Below are 18,968 nucleotides of genomic sequence, written 5' to 3'. Positions count from 1 at the left end.
TAATATAAATATGACTTTGTTTCATTGGTTATTCATTTCTATTGAGAAAATTGGTGCTGAATGACAGCTGATGGTCATATAAGTTGGTAGTAATATATCTAATCAAACACTGAATCTGCTACACTGTGCTCTCGCTACCGCTGTCCGCTGAAAGTAAACTTCACGCAAAAACCTTCACTTGCAACATATTTGCAGAGCAAAAACAACTACCATTTGGCTCTATTATACCTACAAGGAAGAGTCGCAATACCAGCAGACGGGTGGAGAACAACAAAAGCATCGGTAAAAATGTGAAAAGCAAATCAGAGCAGCAGCGCCAATGGTAAAAGACGGCAACGAAGAAAAAGTAAAAACACGCTGAATGCGATTACAAGAGGCCGGTGATGAACGCGGACGCGGACGCAGCTGAGCAGTGCACATGCTGCGGCAGTCAAGCAAGCGGAGCGCGTCAACGCGGCTGCCAGCCGATGGCTGATGGCAGGTGGTTGCGGCTTCGTTGGGCGCGCTGCCACTGCCGCTGTCGCTTTGTAATAATTAAAAAATTCTTCACGCTACTGTGATTTGCAGTGTCGGCATTGTAATTACGCATTGTTTGTTGTTATTGCTGCTGTTGCAGACAAGCGATGAAAGTGATGCCACACACACACACACCCATGCAGATCGCTCGCTTACAAATTGCTTGGCACGCCAGTGTGTGTGTGTTTATGTGTAGGTGAATGCGTGTGCCATTAAAGCTTTACAGTAAGAGCAAAAACAACAACGTTGCACTAATGTAAAGATGTAAAGACGTTAATAGCAACAATGGTAATAAAATTAAAAGGCTGAAGATGAAACTGATGTTTAAGTAAAGAGCCGTCCGTCCGTAGGCTGGGCCGTTTGCTACAAGTGAATTGTTTGGAAAAACACAATACACAATAATGGAAACGGAAAATGTGCAGCTTGAAGGTAATGTTGCATGCGCTCACATGCATACACACACACACGCACACTAGCACATACATATATGTAAATACGCTGGTAACGGTAAGCAGTTGCATATGCTTTGCGGCCTTATGCTCGCATTATGTCTTCTTAAGTGCACACACACACACGCAGACAGGCGCTGACACGCATACTAAGCAACTCTCAGATTTATGTGCTCATACACTTACTTACTCATTTACTTATTTACTTAGTTAAAAGCGTATTTGCTTGGCACTGACACTCAACTTGTCACTCTTGCGATTTTTTTCTGTTATTATGACAGAAATTAGTGCTGCCACGTTGAGTTTGCATTGTTTTTTTTTGTGCTTGTACATTTTTCATTATTCTTTGGCATTTTTACCGTTATGGTGATGCATATCGTCGTGTAATTTGTACAAAATTTATTAATTAGCTGCAGAGAGTGATGTATGCCATATTAAATGTGGGTAGGTGTGGCATAAAAGGCATACATGCCCGTAAGTGTGACAAATAAGAATATGAAGAGTAATAAAAACCGAAACTCAAAGTGACTTTTGCTGTTAAGCCATTAAATATTTGTCGAGAGTTAAGCTAAAGTGGCTTAAATTAGGTACAAGAGTTCAAAGGGAGTATTACTTAAACGCATAAAGCAAAGTGGAGTGGAAAAAAAGTTTCTCTTTTGAAAAATTGTTCACTTGATATGACTTATTGAAATATCTGCGCTGAATTGCTGTTAATGAAGCTGAATGAGAAAAATCGTATTAGAGGTGAAGTAATTAACATACTATAATAAAATGAACAGTAAAATATATTAAAAAAATTGCGCTGAATAGCTATTAGTAAAGCTGAATTGTAACAACTACAAGGGAAATGAAACAATTAATAAATTTGCTGTCATCAAAACATAAAAGAGTGCGCTGAATTAGTTTTATAGTTACCAAATGAAAGGTTTGGCATTTCGCACAATTGTAATATATGAACTACAACACAACTGATAAATAAAAGCCATGCTGAATTAAATTTAAAGCCGCCATGTTACAGTAAAAGTTATTGAAGCGATTCAATATGCAGAAAAAACCTTATATTAAATAAAAATTTATAAAGTCTGCGGCAAACAAGTGATTTATTACTCAAAATGGCAATAATTTGTATAGAAAATCACTTTACAAACTGCAAAATGCCAATTAAAAGAGGTGAATTCCCATTAAAAACTGCCACAATTGCGCTGAATTAACTTTACAAATACTTATTTAGAGTTTTGAGTAATTATGCATAATAATATGATAGAGCTGTTAAGTAAAAACCATGCTGAACTAAGCTTAAAGCCGCTGAATTACAATAAAAAAAGTAACTGAAACAAGAAAATGTGTATGAAAAAGCTTTTAATGAATGCATATTTATAAAAGCTGCCGTAAAAAAGTCATTACCTACTCCAGCAATTTGTATTTTGTACAGAAACTATTTTCAAAAACTGGTACATTCTGTTTGTGAGAGATGAATTCACTTTAAAAACTGCTACATTCACTCTAAAATAAATAAATTTGAGAGGGTTTGTAAAAATTTATATGAGAGTAAGCATTAATGAGATAGTAATAACAAACCGTGAGAAAAACGAATCGTTAAATTTCAGCAGAACGAAAAAATAGTTATTATGTTGCGTTTTAATGCAAGTTATGCTTAGTTAAACAGCTCAATTACTAATAATAGTGTTATGAAACGTTAAGTACCAACAAAACTAATGTTGAAAAGTTTCAAAATCGCTGAATTGTAACGGTATATAAAAAATGTATCATGCCGATAAAAATAAGAGCATAAGCAGATTTCACTTATACATTAACCAAGGTATTGTTCTATAGCAAGGCTAAGGCTAATTTACGAAGCAAATCATACTATATTCTTCAGAATTATGTGAGCAGAATTGCACAAGTGAAAATGTTATAAATCTAGCTTAATAAACTTTCGCTGAATTGTTTAGACAATAATATGTGCTTAATTCCTTCGAATTATGTAAGCTGAATTGCAATGCACAAGTGAAGGCAATAGATTTAAATTAAAATGATATTAATTTTCCTGAAAAACTTTCGCTGAATTGTTTAAAGAGCAGCTGAATTAAAAAATTGAAGCGGCTGCTATAAGCAAATGGTAAAAAATTATTTATAGAAGCTGAAAAAACAGCGCTGAATTGCATTTGCAACTTTTATTAAACTTTTTTCATTCTTTAATATAATAACCGCTTGTTTTATTTTTACCAAACATATTATATGTACATAACACATTTATTTTTTATAGCAACGCTAATGCATTGCATGTGTCGGCTGACACGCATGACTGCCTGCTTAATTGATTAGCCGCGGCTAACAAGCTGCCGCTAAGTGCATTGGCGAGATTGCGTTTGAGTGCAACGCTGATTGTAATAAAATATATTATGCTTTTGCATAAATAAATAAGCATGTTATAAAAATATAAAATATGTATAAGCATACAGGTCTATAAAAAAGTAAAAAATCAGATATTTATTAGCATAAATTTCAATATTGCTGGCGGAGAGAGGCGTATTTGCCTTAACACTCTAGAGCGCTTCAATATTTATTTTCATTATTATCACTTTTTCCGAGAGTTTTGCAGTAAAATAGCAGCAAGTGAGTGGAGAAAAATCACAAAGACCTACATGTAATGAGAAGGCAACACACTTGTATGTACGTGTGTATCTGAGCGGCGGCCAACGGCAAGCATTGCGATTTTTTTTTTAATTTTACAGTAAAAAATCTACAATAACTAGCTACTTTGCGCTGATGCTGCGAAATAAAATAAATTAATGGAATTTTCACTTTTTTGCACGCACACCAATACAAGGAAGCGCGCCCACATGTATGTGTGTGTTTGTATAATATATTTCTACTTCCCAACACTTGACTTCAAAAGTGAAAAGTGTTGAGGAAAAGTTGTGAAAATCGCAACATTTGGAGCATGAACACACACAAATGTGCGTATTTTTGTGTGCCACATTCTGTGGCATGCCACACAGCCCCGCAAAAGAAACAGCCACAAGAAGTGTAAGCTTTTTCTAAGTCAAAAACTACTTTAAACGCATAAACGCGCTTTATTTAATTGCTTAATGCGGTTAAGCGATCAGGAAGGGAAGAAAAACGTCTAAAATAAATAGAAAGAAAGTCAAAAGTAATTATTTAGATTAAAAAACAAAAAACATAATAGGAAATGTAAAAAACTTCAAATTAAACAAAATTTTTTTAATGACAATAAAACTTCATAAACTAAATCTTGTTTATAGAAACCAATAAAATAAAATAAAACGATTAATAAATACTGGAATAATATTTAAAACAATAAACAAAAGTTCCCAATTATAAACTCTAACTCTTTTTACCTCAACATTAGACTGATTGCTTTGTTGTTTCAACGTTGACAGCTTATGAGATAACAGTTATCTAGAGATAAGTAAGACAGTTCAATGTCAGAGATTGCATTTTTGCACAATAACGTAATCATGGTAAAGACAAAAAGAAATATTTTGTATTATAATAAAAAAATGTGTGCTTATACAGAATTTTTAGTCATTGCGCAGTATAACTGCAAATTCAGCTCATAAGCATACAAACAAAGTAAGAGTTGAGCTGGAGAAAAAGTTAGTACAATATTACTAGAATTCAGCGCAATTCAGCTAAGGTATGTACTCAAAAATACTAAAAAAATACTAAAAAATATCAATTTGTTTAAAAAGTATCAATTTGCTATACTTAAATGTATTCAGCGCAATTCAGCTAAGGAATTTATTAAAAAATACAAAATATCGTATTTATGTATACAAAAAATGTACATATGGATCTAATTCAGCTAATATTTGACTAAAAAAACATACTAATTTGTGCAAAAGATATCAAATACCTTTGTATAAATGTATTCAGCGCAAAATGAAATTCAGCTATGCATAGGTGTAATTAAGCTAGTTTTTGACAACAAAATATATTAATTTCTTCAAAAAGTATTAATTAGCTATGTATAAAATTCTTCGGCGCAATTTAGCTAATGAATTAATTGGAAAAAACCAAATAATTTTACTAATTTAAAAAAAATCAAATTAGCTGTGCATAGATGAAATTCAGCAAATTTCTGCATGAATATCGCCTTCTCATGTAAATATATGCTCTCCGAAATATTAATACTGTAATTCAGCTAGCTTTTCATTAGAAAAATACACTAATTTGCGCAAAAAGTAGCAATTAGCTTGTATAACTGTATTCAGCGCAATTCAGCTAAGGAATTTGGAAAAAAAAAATATAAAAATCGCACTTAATTGTTAAAATAATACCAATTAGCCATGCACAGGACTAATTTAGATAAATTTTGATTGAAAAGCGCATTCTGATAAAAATATTTGGTCGCCAAAACATTATTTTTATATTAGAAGTGTAAAAAAACAATTTAGCAATATTTCAAAAGCTCTTTAAAGCAATATACGAATCAAAATCGCAATTCAGCTACCTAAATCTATAATTCAGCGCACTATTAATGCAACTGAGTAAAAGTACATATCACACAGCTTGTAATTTAAGTACTTAGATTACCACGCAACTAATTCAGCCACTTATCTGCGCGTTTCAGCGCATTATTTATGCAAATAGTTATCAAAAACAACTCTTCAGCGCATTATCGGAAATTTAAAAACAAAAAATTCAGTCCACTTCGCAATTGGGTTCATCATTTTTGCAGCTTAGCGCTTATACTATAATTTGTATGCAATTCAGCGCAGCATAACCTTAACATAATAGACAAAAAAGCTAATTCGGCGCTTCATTAATGCGTTTTCTCTCATTGCGGCAAGTTTAAATGGGGCAAACAGCAATTCAGCGCAACGCATATGTAATTCAGCACAACTATATATGCCACACTTAAGCTGGTTATTTAAGTATGCAGCTCATTGTTACGCATTCACAACGAAATTATTTGTTCTGTTTAAAAAAAGCTTTTGTTTGCATATAATATTTATTAAAGGAAGGAATTTTAAATTTCTAGCGGCGTTAAATACGTTAAAAATTTTATAAAATAATTTAATATGTAAATTATTTGTTTTGCTTTTTTAACTTACCGTTAGTTTTTTGCTTTATGTTAGTATCACTTGCGAGGCCGCGACGGAAAATCTGCAATGGAAGTGGGAATAAATATTTTAGTATCGAATTAATAGTAAAAATGAAAAATGAAAGAAATTTTGTCTTAAAAATAATAATGGAATTTAAATATAAATTAAATAATTTATAAAAAATGCAAACCAAAAAAAAATTTATTAGACAGATTTTCTAAAAAACGCCAAATACATGAAAACCCTGCAACAACTGGCTTGAATTTACCCCATAAATTTAAAAATACACGCAAATAAGCAAAAAAGTCACTCAAAGCTTGAAATTATAATAATAAAAAGTACGCTTTAGGAGTCAATACTCAGTTCAAAAAAATAGGAAACATTTGCGCAAATATTGAATATCAGCAGCGATAAAAAGACCACATAAAATAAAAACAAAAATAATATATTTAAAAGCAAATCAGAGAATATTACAACAAACCGGATTTAACTTGAAACAGTTTTTTTCTGCCAGCAACTAATTATACCGTTACAAAGCTAAGCAGAAGCGTGTCAATTGAAAATAAAAGTGCAGCAAGTAGATCACTTTCATTTCCACCATGTTTATATCCTGCAGCCGCATGCATCACTGCATCAGTGACTGCCAAGCATGAGCACAAAATAAAACAAAATCAACAGAAAAGTACAAAATTAACAAAAACATATACTATAAATACAAAACTAAAGCACAATAAATACAGCAAATAAACCGACTTTGCTTTGTTGTGTCACCACCCAGCGCTGACAATTGATTTCCTGCCACGCCCACCCACTCGCAAGTCCAGCTAATAAATATACGCTTGAGCCCTGATAACATGTTGTATACACACATATATGTATAGCTGGTATATAACTGCTTATTGACCTGTCTCTTTATGTGCTTGTTGGGCGTCTCAACCCGGCAATTAAGTCAATTGCAGGCGTTTTTCGCCAAACCTTCAGTGCTGCACGCCCACACAGCACAGCGGTGCTTTCGCAAGGAGTTTCCAGCTATAATACAAGCTGTAGCAGCGACTTAGTGGCCAAGAGCTGATAATTAAATAGCTCGACTGGCGGTTGGCGGAAGATAAGTGGGCACATTTTCTTCCGTTTTCATTTCGAGGCACTCCTGCCTCTCTATTTGCGCTCTTAACTCTGAAAGAAATAGAACTCCTTTAGTATTTAACTCCATTACTCTTTTGCGATGAGAGTAAAGTCATTAAAGTCGCTGAGCTGCAATATTTTCTGAGTTGAAAGGAAGCCAAAATAGATGTGGTGGAAGAATGTGAAAGACAGGAATGCTGATAAAGTGTGAAGAAAGTACTAATCGATGTCTCTGACTGTTCTAAATTTCAACGAAATAAATGCAACTAGCAAACATTATGTATTCGTAATCATTATTTATTAAAAAAAAACAAATTCCAAACTTTTTATTAACGGCTTCTAAGCAAATATCTTATATTAATAAACCCATGAAGAATTACAGAAATGTACAAATGAAATGAGCAGATGACAAAGAAGCACTTACAAAGGTATGATAGCGCTACGACTTTATAGAGCCGCTCATATATGTATGTATATATCTATATGTATTTTATTGAGCGATGCACATATATTGCTCTCAGTAAGATATATGAGCAGCTCTATGAAGTTAAAGCACTCTCAATGAGCGTAAAAAGAGCAATACTGTAAGCTGATTGGTCAATATGAGACATAAGCTCTCACAGCGCTGATTTTTTTCAATTATTGAACGGCTGACTAATATTTAGCGATATGAAGGAACTTTTCCGCGAATAGAATCATATATGCTTAGTATGTCTGTAAGCCGTAAATTTTCGCGCACTTCCTTGAAATATTTCTAAAATATTTTTGTAAATTTTCTGTTCAATTTCATGGAATATATGTAGCACATTTCATATTATTGCAATGCCAAGCAAATAATATTGTCATTTCATGCAGTTTGCTTTGTGAGTTTGCAATACGCGGAAATTTTAATGAGCTTTACTAATAAGAGCAAAGAGCCTCAGTGATTAATCAAAATATTCGCGCAGTCGTAGGCGTTTACCGTTAACTGCAAAGCTTCTGCCGTCGCTCTCTTCCACACACACTCTGCCCGCATGTGCACACTCATTAGCCGCCTCAGCAGCATGTCAATGGTATATGCGGCCCGGCCGCAGAGGGGATTTTTCGCAATCTTGTTATACTTAAATGTGGATTACTGGCTGGGGAGCACGTGGAGAGTGTGAGCAAAAAAAAAAACAACATGCAATGCGAATGCGGAGATATTATAGCGCGATGTTAATGAGTGTCGTCATGGTGATAATGAGTTCATGAGTGTTTTGTATTTATTTCTGGCATCGATGACGTGGTTGATGGTTTTTGGGTTTGGGTATAACATGGATAAGATTTTGTATAGATTACTTTGAGATTGCGCAGTGGTTTGAGTTTTTAAATTATTTTCAATGGAAATATGGCAAAGTTACGCTTGGAAATACAGTCTGCAGAAATGGAAATTTCCTCAATTTCACATAAAAAAATAAAAAATAAAATAAAAATAATTTTATTATGATTACAGGCATTTCCACTGGCGGTCGAATTAATCATTATTATCTCAGCACAAGTACGTATACTTTTGCGTAAGCAATACTAGGCCGCTCTCTCCGATTAGCTAATACTAACTAATAACTAACGGTAGAATATTAGTAGGGAGATAATAATAATTGGCGAATATGGGTTAAAAGCCACGAGCGCAAATTATGTAAATTGTCGGAAGCAAAAAATAATTAATTACGCATTAGTATTGCATATCAAATATTCTGACACTTACACTAATGCGTTTCCAATTACTAAATTTTTTTTTGTCGATTATCGAGTTCGCCTGCTTTTGTTGCCAGGTGATTACTTTTTTGGACTAGAAGCTGAATTTTTACCGCTAATTATACTTCTGGCTAACAAATAATTAATGAAGAGCTTTCAAGGGTGTATTTTATGGGTTTTTGCGTCTGCCATATTTACAGTGGCCAAAGAGGGGGAATGAAATATTATATAGTATATTATTTTTAGTTGAAAAATTAAACAGATTTCATATGAAATTTTTATTTTATAAAAAGATATCTTCATAAATTTTTATAAAAAATATTTTTTTAAACATTTTATTGAAAATTAAAATTTTTTTCAATTTTTTTTTGTATTTAGAAATATTTTTTATTACTTTGAAATATATTTTTTTTGTTTTTGAGACATAAATTTTGAAATTTTTTTTATTTTATTATATTTTTTTTTTATAATGACGATTAAGGCGTAAGAAGTATTTTATAAAAAAATATTTGTTTAAAAAAATTTTGAGAAATTAAAATAAAAATTTGAAAATTAAAAAAGAAATTAAATAAAAAAAATTTCAAATTATTGACATTTGAAATATTTGTTTTTAATTTATTTTAATATATTATTAATTTGTATAACGAAGAGTAATGGATTCTTATAAAAATAAACAAAAAAAAATTTAATTAAAAATTTTATATACTTTAATTAACATTTTTTTTTGTAATTTTGGCTTGCATTGAATTATCAGTTCCGTACGCGATAATTTTCTAAATTCTGCGCTACACCACTACATACATATGTAAGTATGTCCAATTGTGCATATTTAATTAGTTACACGACATATTTTCAGTGGCCCTGCTGGTCGAAGTTTGGTCAGTTGGTCAGCGTTTTTGTAGTATTTAATTTCCTTGTGGTTGTTGTTGCTGTAATTATGGTTGAAGCGACTATAACTATCGGCTATCGGCATTTGTTAATTGCTTTTAATTGGTATAAGGTCTTTTGCACATATTAGTTAGTGGCACACGCCGAACGAGAAACGCACACACATGCATGTACATATGTATGTGCATATATGTACATATATATATAAATAAGTGCCTAGGCACATAATTTGGTAAATAATTACTTATATTTGTATGTATATTCTTGTATACGCTAATATATAGCTTATGGCAGAAGCAGATCACTAAATCGTAAGGCGATTATTAATGTTTTGGTATTTGTATTTGTGTTGCATATACACATGTGCATTTGTATGTAAATATATTAAGTGATGATTTATGGCCTCAATAATATTAACCTGTTCGTAAAAGCAAGGCAGGAGACCTAGTAGAGAGTTGCTGAGGGACGTCTTAGCTTCAAGGCCATGTGTCAATGTTCGACTGACATCATTTTTGGAACTTATTGCACTTACAAATATACATACCAAATGCCTTAGGTAAATATTTATGTTTAAAAATAATTTTCAGTGGCCGTTTTGGACCTGTTTGGAACTAGTTCATTTCTAAAATGTGATTTTTATAATTTATTTACAACTTTAATGTTGATCAAAGCTAATTTAAATATAAACCTTTAAAAAATTACTGAATTAATAACTAGCCCCTTATGGACTGGTCTGACACTAGTCGGTTCAGTATACTCATTTGCTATTTATTTTACTGCAAAAACACTTCAACATGCTCATTTGCTGTATATTGTACTGCAGAAACAGTTATTAACATTTAGAAAACTAGTCTCAAACTAGTTCTTTTTGGACTAGTTTTATCATAGTCGATTTTTAAAACTCAAATTACTCAATTACTAGATTTTATATATTTATCTTCGTTTAAAAACCAAAATTCGCATTGGTTTCGGACTAGTTGTATTAGTAGTCATCCAAAGTCATATCTGAACCACCTTCAATAATAAATTAACATATGTATAAGTATGTACATGTGTAAATCGAGCGCGCTTTATTATTGTTTATTATTAGTAAAATTAATCAATATTTACCTTAAATTTCGGCCAGCAAGTTGTGGCAATTTAAATGAAACGAAAAGCGTAAGCGCGTGGCATAAAGTGGGAGGAGAGTTTGTCCTGAATTATCGACGTTTGTGCTTAATGAAAGTGAAGTTTCTCGATAAACAATGAAATTATCAATGGCATGGCGTGATAATTGACGCATTAAGCGCTTTTAAGATAATAACTAGATACTGTAAACTGTATATGCTTTGACGATAAGTCGCTATAACTTCGGTGCTTATCACTAAAATTAATCGTTCAGGCAATCAATGAATTTGAGCACGCTTTAGTTATGAAATATTAATGCGCATTGCACACAAAGATAGCAAATTACTCAAAACCAATGAGGAAGAGCCGACTAATAGCACATACACTTATAATTTTGTGCGCATAAATCGTTTGAGAACTACTATGTAAGCGGAGCGAAATGCGCGCTCTAAACAGCGCTTGTTGGCGTGTGTATATGTGTAGAGTGGTATGTGTATATAGTTTACGGCGGCTTCCATAATCTTTATTGACAAGCAAACAATCAATAAAAATAATCACAGCAAATTTGTTGGCCTAACGGAAGTGTCTGATAAACTCTGGCGCTATATCTAGTAAGTTGCCTAATTGATACCAATGAGCACCCGAATTGAGCCATAAAACAATTAACACATTCTAAATGTCAGCAGAAATTGATTATTATGAGACATGGGGGTGAAATCGGAAACTATTTGATTAAACAGCGAGAGATAATAAGTTTTGTGTTATAAAAACATAATTGTTCCTTAGCTCGTTAGCAGTTAAGGGAGGTCATAGTTTGGAGATGATTAACTTATGGCTTAGAAATGTCTATGACGCTTTCGACAAGGTCATCGAGCTTCCTACTATGTTTTAAATCCGACTGAACCATTTCAGAGCCCTTAATTGAAACTTTAAGAAAAAACACCTGAGAGATAATTTGTGAGCTGTCACTGCCAATGGCAAGCTTTTATTAAATTCCAGCAACCTCATTTACATAGATGGCAATGATAATACGAACCCGGCGAATTGGCTGGAATTGATATTACGTATAGATGATGCCTCGATAAATTTGTTACAGATTTTAGCCGCTTTGCCGAAAATCAACGGTCGTTTTCGGTTTTTTCGACACATAACTAGGAGCTTTGAATAACACAACGGACAAGCGTCTTTAGTCTGTTCAAGTGGACTTATTCGTAGCCTCACAAAAAATCATTTGGACTAACCAGCTACAGGATCTTTTATGGAATAATATTTATAAACTGGACCTTCTGACCACGCAGATTGAGTCTGTCCTCATTTTGTGGTTACAAGGCCTGTAAAGCCTTCTCAGTGTGAAAATCCTGCATCCGGCAATCACTTTCATGGCTGAGTACACAGTTAGATGGCAGATAACTTTCACGGCTGATATTTTTTTGCATGAAAATATTTTTAACGAGGGTAAGCCTTATTCACACAGAAGCACACAGAAGTACGAGAATAGAAAATCATTGGTCGAAAAATTTATAGAATAATCCGAAGAATGAATTTGTTAAATTGGATTATGCATTGGAGTGGAAGTGATGCGAGCGAGCCTCGACAGAAGGAAAATTATAAACAGTTAGTACTACTACTAACACGATTTTGGTGTACCTGTTCGGCTAATAAGCAAAGTGACTTATTGGAAAACAACAAGCGCCCCTAAACCGGCACAGTTTAAACAAAGAGCGAGGAGAGTGCGGAGCCACGCTTACACAAACACACACATCCAAGAGAGGGATACTTCCAAGAAGCAAAATTACTTTGTATTTATATTGGAATTAACAGCAGCTTGACTGAATCATATGTAACGGAACGCAAATGCAAAGTGGTGGATATATACACACCTCTATATGTAGATACCTGAAACCCGATAAAGAATCCATAAAGCCGAAGTCAGTGGTGTGTGTGTGCGCAAATGGCATGCGACAGGGATCAGTTTAAATAGTAAACGTTCGAAAAACGCCCGATAGTAGTGGCGAAAGTGGCAGCTGTGACATTGCAACATTTTGTGGCACGTATCAAATAGGGGTCTAAAGCGATACAAGGCAGCAAAAAAAGGGTATAACGAGTTGAAGGATTATAACAAACGTGTCCGAAAGCGCAAGTAGACGGCGGGACGGGCAGGGCGGTGAGTGAGTTAAGGAATGAAATGTGGCAAGAACGAGAGGATTGAGGATTGATGCCCGCAAGTGAAGGGTTCGCCGGCGCGTTGAATGTCGACTTAAGCGAATGTGAGACAGCATGAGCACACAGGCAATTTTATTTATGTATTTCTGATAGATAACGGTGTATGTGTATTAAGTTGAGTGTGTTTATGTGTGTGTGCACACTGCAATGACACATTACGGCGATCCGACCAGCGGCTTAGATTAATATCTGCCATGCGTTTACATGAGCTTAATAAATTTAAGCCGATTTATCAGCAAAAGCGGTCAACAACAACAACAGCAAGAAAAACAGGAACTAAGTAAGTAATGCAATAAGACCGATTTGACCTTTAGCTGCGCGTATCTCCTTGCTAAGCATTTGCTATAATCACTCATAGAATTTTCCTTAGCGCCCTTCACGGTTGTCTTTGGCACACACACACACAATCATGTCAGCTGTTGATGTGTTACTCTTATTATTTGCTATATTATTAGCCGTGTTTTTATACTAACTACTATTGTTGTTGTTGCTGTTAATCCTTTTATAACAGCCGTTGGCTCAACAACAAAAGGAACAATAACAATACATGCCATATAAGCAATGTTGCAACACATACAAGCGAAAGGCTCGTTGGTCTAATGAATTCTTATTGCCAATTGACGTTGAAGCCAACTTTAGGGCGGGGCAGTGCGACGTCCATGGCGAGGCATGTGAACTTTATTTATGCAAGCAAGCAAGACATCGCTGTTTGTTCATCTACATGTGTAAATGTGTGTGTATGTAGGACAGCAGCGGTGTAGAAGGGTTCGTTGCATGTCTAGAGCGTGTTGCTTGGCATGTTGCTTGCAACATATGGCGTTAGAGAAATGTGGAGATGTTAAGCAATATGGCAGAGAAAGTCAAATATGAAATATTGCAGTGAAAACAGGCGCTGAGAGAGGCGGGGTGACGGCAAGAATTGATGAGAATCTTGTGGTGTTGGGCAAAAACAATGTTTGACGTTTAAAATGAAGACATACATTTATTTTATAAATTGTGAAAGAAATTGTTATAAAAGGAAAGTACTGAATAATTATGAAAATTTTCAACGAATGAGATTTGAATATATATTTTTTCTTAATCTTAATGAAATAAATGAAAATATTCAAAAAAATTGACATTATTTTAATCTTCTTTTATATAAATATTTATTTTTTATTTTTACAAATTCAGAAAAAATTTAATTCTTTTACAAAATAAAATAATTTAATTTAATTTAAAAACATTATTTTAAGAAACAAAAAAAAAAATTTTTATTAAAAAAATAATAATTTCTTTCATTGTATTTGTTTTAATTTTTAATAGTTGTAAAAACCCATAAAGCAAAATAAATTTTTTTTCTTAACTTGATTTTAGTCTTTTCTATAAAAAAATAATAATAATTTTTCCAATACATTAAATCACACAATTGAAAATTCAATGAAATTTCAAAATTCAGATAAAAAAATAATGTAAACAATGAATATTTTGTTTTTAATTTTTAAAATACAGCAAAAATTTATTTGTCTTTTGGATAAAAAATAAGAAAACTGTTTTGAAAAATTAAAATACATAAATTAAATTAAAATAAATATATTTTTTTCTGTTTCAAAAATAATAATAATTTCCTTACTTTTGTTTGTTTAATTTTTAAAAATTGGCAACAATTTTGTTAAAAAATTTGTTCGATTAAAATTTTTTTTGACCATTTTATGCCTCCAAATTGAACTTTGACAACGTCTTTCCTTCCAAATTTTAGGCTTTTCATATAAATTTGACACTTTTTGCTTTATAGGATTTTACTGAACAATTTCTTATTTAATTTTGTAAAATTTCAGCGAAATGTTGACAATACTGTAGAGCAGCATAAATCGCACGAGGAACACTCCCCAGGAGGGCAGCAGAGCGCAAGAAATGGACAACAATAAAATATTTGCATGCGCACACTTTTATTCACGCACACATATGTATGTACGTGTTTGACACGCCTCGGTATTGCAATAAAAAATCAACCAAAAATCGAATATTGATTTAAAGTTTTTCAATTGAAAGCGAAAATTCGGTCATTGCAATTTAATACCAAGGGAAGAAAGAACAAAAGCAGCAATAAAAACAACAGCATGGGGCGCATGCAGCAGCACTGCTGCGATATCCAGTGTGAAGCTGCCTTTTGAGTGTTTGCAGCGTGATCGGCTGGCGTGAGCCCCCTCCCCCCCCCTTTGTCCTGCCTGCAGTTTGACAATCTTTGATTTACGCGCCGAAGTCTCTGCGCTCTATTGTCATAACGTGCGCATGCAAATATCTGTGAGCACAAAGGAATGCAGCGACTCCTCTTCGCCTTGGAATGCAAGCGCTTTCAGTTTTTATTGCTTTTATTGCAGCGCAAGTTGTATTTGCTACCAAATTGGTGCATGCAACATTTAATTGTATGCTTAATCGCCACGTAAAATATTTTCGAAAAGTCACGATTTCGAATTTGCTGATGCGGCATATTAATAACGGGTTGACTGGCAGATAACAGAGGGGTGAAGTCGGTAGCTATGACTTGGCAGAGTATATAGACATTAGCAGATGCAAATGGCAGGAATTTGTGCACTTAAAATTTGTGAAGAAATATTATTAGAACCACTGAAGCACTGAGCAGACAGAGATGTGTCGAAAGAGTTGATGAGCTTATTGCTCAGTGATTTTGAAAAAAAATTCAAATTAAATTAAAATTATATAAAGCGTCACGCTAAATAATACTTTAGAGCTTTTAAAAGCTTTTAGTATTTTCGAAGTTCCTGAAAGCTTTAGTTTTTAGCGAATACTGAAAAGCAAATCGCAATTTATAAAAATTAACTCAATTAATAAATTCATAGAGCGTTTAAAAGCTTTAAGCTCTTTCAAAGTTTTTTGAAATTTTCGTTTTTAGTATACATTAAAATGGCACGAAATATTGAAATTTGTAAAAATTCGATGCGCTTATATTTATTTAAAGCTTTATTTTTTTCGAAAAAAGCATTCACGCAGCATTCAAAAGCTTTTTTTAAGTTTTAATAGAGCTTACAAATGCTTGTCAATCTTCAAATATTGCTTTTAACAACTTTTTCCAAGCTTTTAACGTTTCTAAGAAATTTTTAATAACTCTGGTAGCTTTTCGAAGCATTGGTTAGTTTTGGAAGATAAGAAGCTTAGTTCAGGGCGTTTCACACACATTTTAAGTACTAAAATTATCCACTTTTTGTTGTAAATAATTTTTAATCCCAGTTCAAAGCTTTCTTGTGCTTTTTCTATGACTTGAAGTGCTCTTCAAACACTTTCACAACTCAATTGTAAATTTTGTATTATGATATAATAACAAAATGCGCTCAAATGCTTTTCTTAAGCTAACATACATACACATGTACATATGTATACACTTGGGAATCTGAGTGCCCGTGTATGAGTAACATGAGCACTTTCTGTACAAACAACAAGTGCCAGGCGCAATTTGAGGCCAACAAATTTTCTTCGATTGTGTGGCCAATGGCTTGTGGCACATACACACATGCGGAGGTAAGTGTGTCAATTGCTTGGGAAGTTCGGGTCAACCATAAATGTGTCACGGGGCAAATTCGAAGAAATTGCATTTACAACAACAACAAGAAGAACGCAATTTGAAAGCATACTACAAGTGATGTTTGTGAGGCGATTGAGCATTTGGTGAGCCAAGTTGAAAGTGCCAGCGGCTGCCACAACTGAAAGCTGTAAAAGTAATAACAGAAAAATAAGTTTGGGCCATATAAATGCAGTTAATGGGAAAAAAGTGCAACTAAGCGGTTTAGTTGCTTGGACATTTTCTATTGATAAGTCGCTAAGAAGCTGGCAAAGTTCGTGAATAAACTGCGAAGTGATTAAGGCAGCGGAAATGAAAGTAATGCAAGACGAATGGCATGCGAAGATATGGAGAGGGGGAAAATTGACAATTGAGTAACGGAAGTAGCTGTCAAAGGATACGCACATAAAGCCATCATAAAATCAGTGGCACAGAAGAGAACTTATCCAACGGAGAGAAGAAAACGAATAAAAATGCCAAATAATTAAAATGCTTGGGGGAATAAGAAAAGGGGGAAGAGCAGCGCAAATAATAAAAGCGTGAGTGCTAATGTATAGCTAATAAATTCTATGCTTAAAAGAATGCAATAAAATTAATGAAGCGTGTGATTGCGGCAAACGCCGAGTGATGTATTCAGCCACACTGCTCCGCAGAATTTTTGCCATAGCCAATCAATTAATTTTTTTGTTGCAATACATTTGTGTGGCATATTGCAGAGTAATCATGAAATATGATAGCGTGGGAAAGAGAAGGGGACATGAAGAGGGAGGGAAAGTCTTCATTGATATTTAGTACAAGAGGAATTAGGCAGCAAACTCAGATGGCAGAAAATGGAAAAAGTGAAAAAATTTAAGAAAAAAGGAAAAAATTACAAAAAAGTCAGAAAAAAAATATTTAAAAAAATTTAAAAAAATCAAAAAAAAAAATTAAGTAGTAAAATCCAAACTTTAAATATTTTTTTTAAACTAAATTTTGAAATTGTGTTAATTATTTAAGTAAAAATCAAGCTAACTTTCCATAAGAAAATACCTTAACAAAGCATAATATCTTTCACAAAAAAATTTCCATGCAAAAATTTGATTTTTAGCGTTCTGTTTGCATGGCAACTATATGCTATAATGATCGGAACTAAACACTATATTCGGGGATAGTAGCGCTGGTTTTTGCAAGAATCTATGCCAAATTTCGTGAAGATATCTTGTCAAATAGAAAAGTTTTCCATATGAAGACTGGATTTTATTTATTTTTAATTTTTTTATTTTTTATTTAATTTATTGCACTAAAATTATGCAAATAAAAATCTTTTTAATTTGAAAACTGTATTTGTCATTTATTTTTACTTATTTTTTTATTAATGCCCAATATTTTTCATATTTGATGAACCAATATAGGGATTATAATAAATCAATCAAAAAGCCACACAAAAAAATGCAAAAATTAACAACCAACTCACTCAGCGTCTGATTACTTTTAAGCCGCACGGTAAATACAAAATCGAAGCCCATAAATTGTAAACCAAACTCGGTTTTTGATTGCGCTGCAGCTTAGCGCGCCTTTCTATTCAAATTGTTGTTTTTCTTTCATTTTCGTAGTTATGAAAAAAGCATTGTGTGGCATGCCACATAAATCACGGTCGCTTTGCAGGCGATGAAAAATAAAATATGGTAAAAGCGAAAAGTAAACAAGCGCATAAAAATTTTGACGCTGAAAAAAAATCTCAAAAAAATATTTGCGAAATATTTAATTGTGTTAGAGGGTACGAAGCATTAAAACAAAATACAGTGAGTTGCACATGAGCGAACCGCAAGCGTGTATTGCATATTGCATGCCACAAAGGCGAGCATACATGATGTTGCAAGCGTTGATTGAACAATTTTTCGATTGTGAGTAAACAACCACTGTATATAGAGCAGGCAAAAAACAATGTAACTTATTTAGAAGCCGAGAGTGAGTGTGTGTGTGTGGCGGCTGCTTTTGAGGCGGCATTATGCCGAGGTGTTAACCAACACTTTTTCTTAGTTCTCGAATGGGGTTAGCGCTGCAGCTTAATTAAGGGCGATTGTAGTATTGAAATTTTCAAAATTCGTGCCGACATTTTTTCACACAACGCACACATGCACACATACACCTATAACGAAACAAATCAATGCTCTCTATTGTGTTGGATTAAAAGCACAATTGTTGATTGAATGCCAGTAAGTGGCATGAAATTGAGGCGTCAACAAAAGGGTTGAGTGTTGTGCTCACAAGCCGCCGTTGATTAGAAAATCCTCAAGGAAAGCTGCAATTTTCTAATAAAATGTGTATTTATATTTGTTGCAT

The 18,968-nt window shown here is 33.4% G+C and overlaps 1 protein-coding gene across 5 annotated transcripts in view; it reads right to left on the bottom strand.

Moving 5' to 3' along the window:
* Nucleotides 1-18,968, bottom strand: part of LOC120774208 — a 180,152-nt gene that overhangs the window by 136,467 nt on the left and 24,717 nt on the right. For 4 of the 5 annotated variants that reach the window (XM_040103657.1, XM_040103655.1, XM_040103656.1 and 1 more), the window contains exon 2: nt 6,047-6,098. The exons of the other annotated variant lie outside the window; for it this stretch is intronic. The gene's annotated coding sequence lies outside the window, so the exon portion shown is untranslated. The remainder of the gene's footprint in view (nt 1-6,046; nt 6,099-18,968) is intronic. 5 annotated transcript variants of the gene reach the window in all.

Source organism: Bactrocera tryoni, chromosome 4, assembly GCF_016617805.1.
Source record: "Bactrocera tryoni isolate S06 chromosome 4, CSIRO_BtryS06_freeze2, whole genome shotgun sequence".
Lineage (NCBI taxonomy): Eukaryota > Metazoa > Arthropoda > Insecta > Diptera > Tephritidae > Bactrocera > Bactrocera tryoni.
This window is presented reverse-complemented; position numbering and strand designations above follow the sequence as displayed.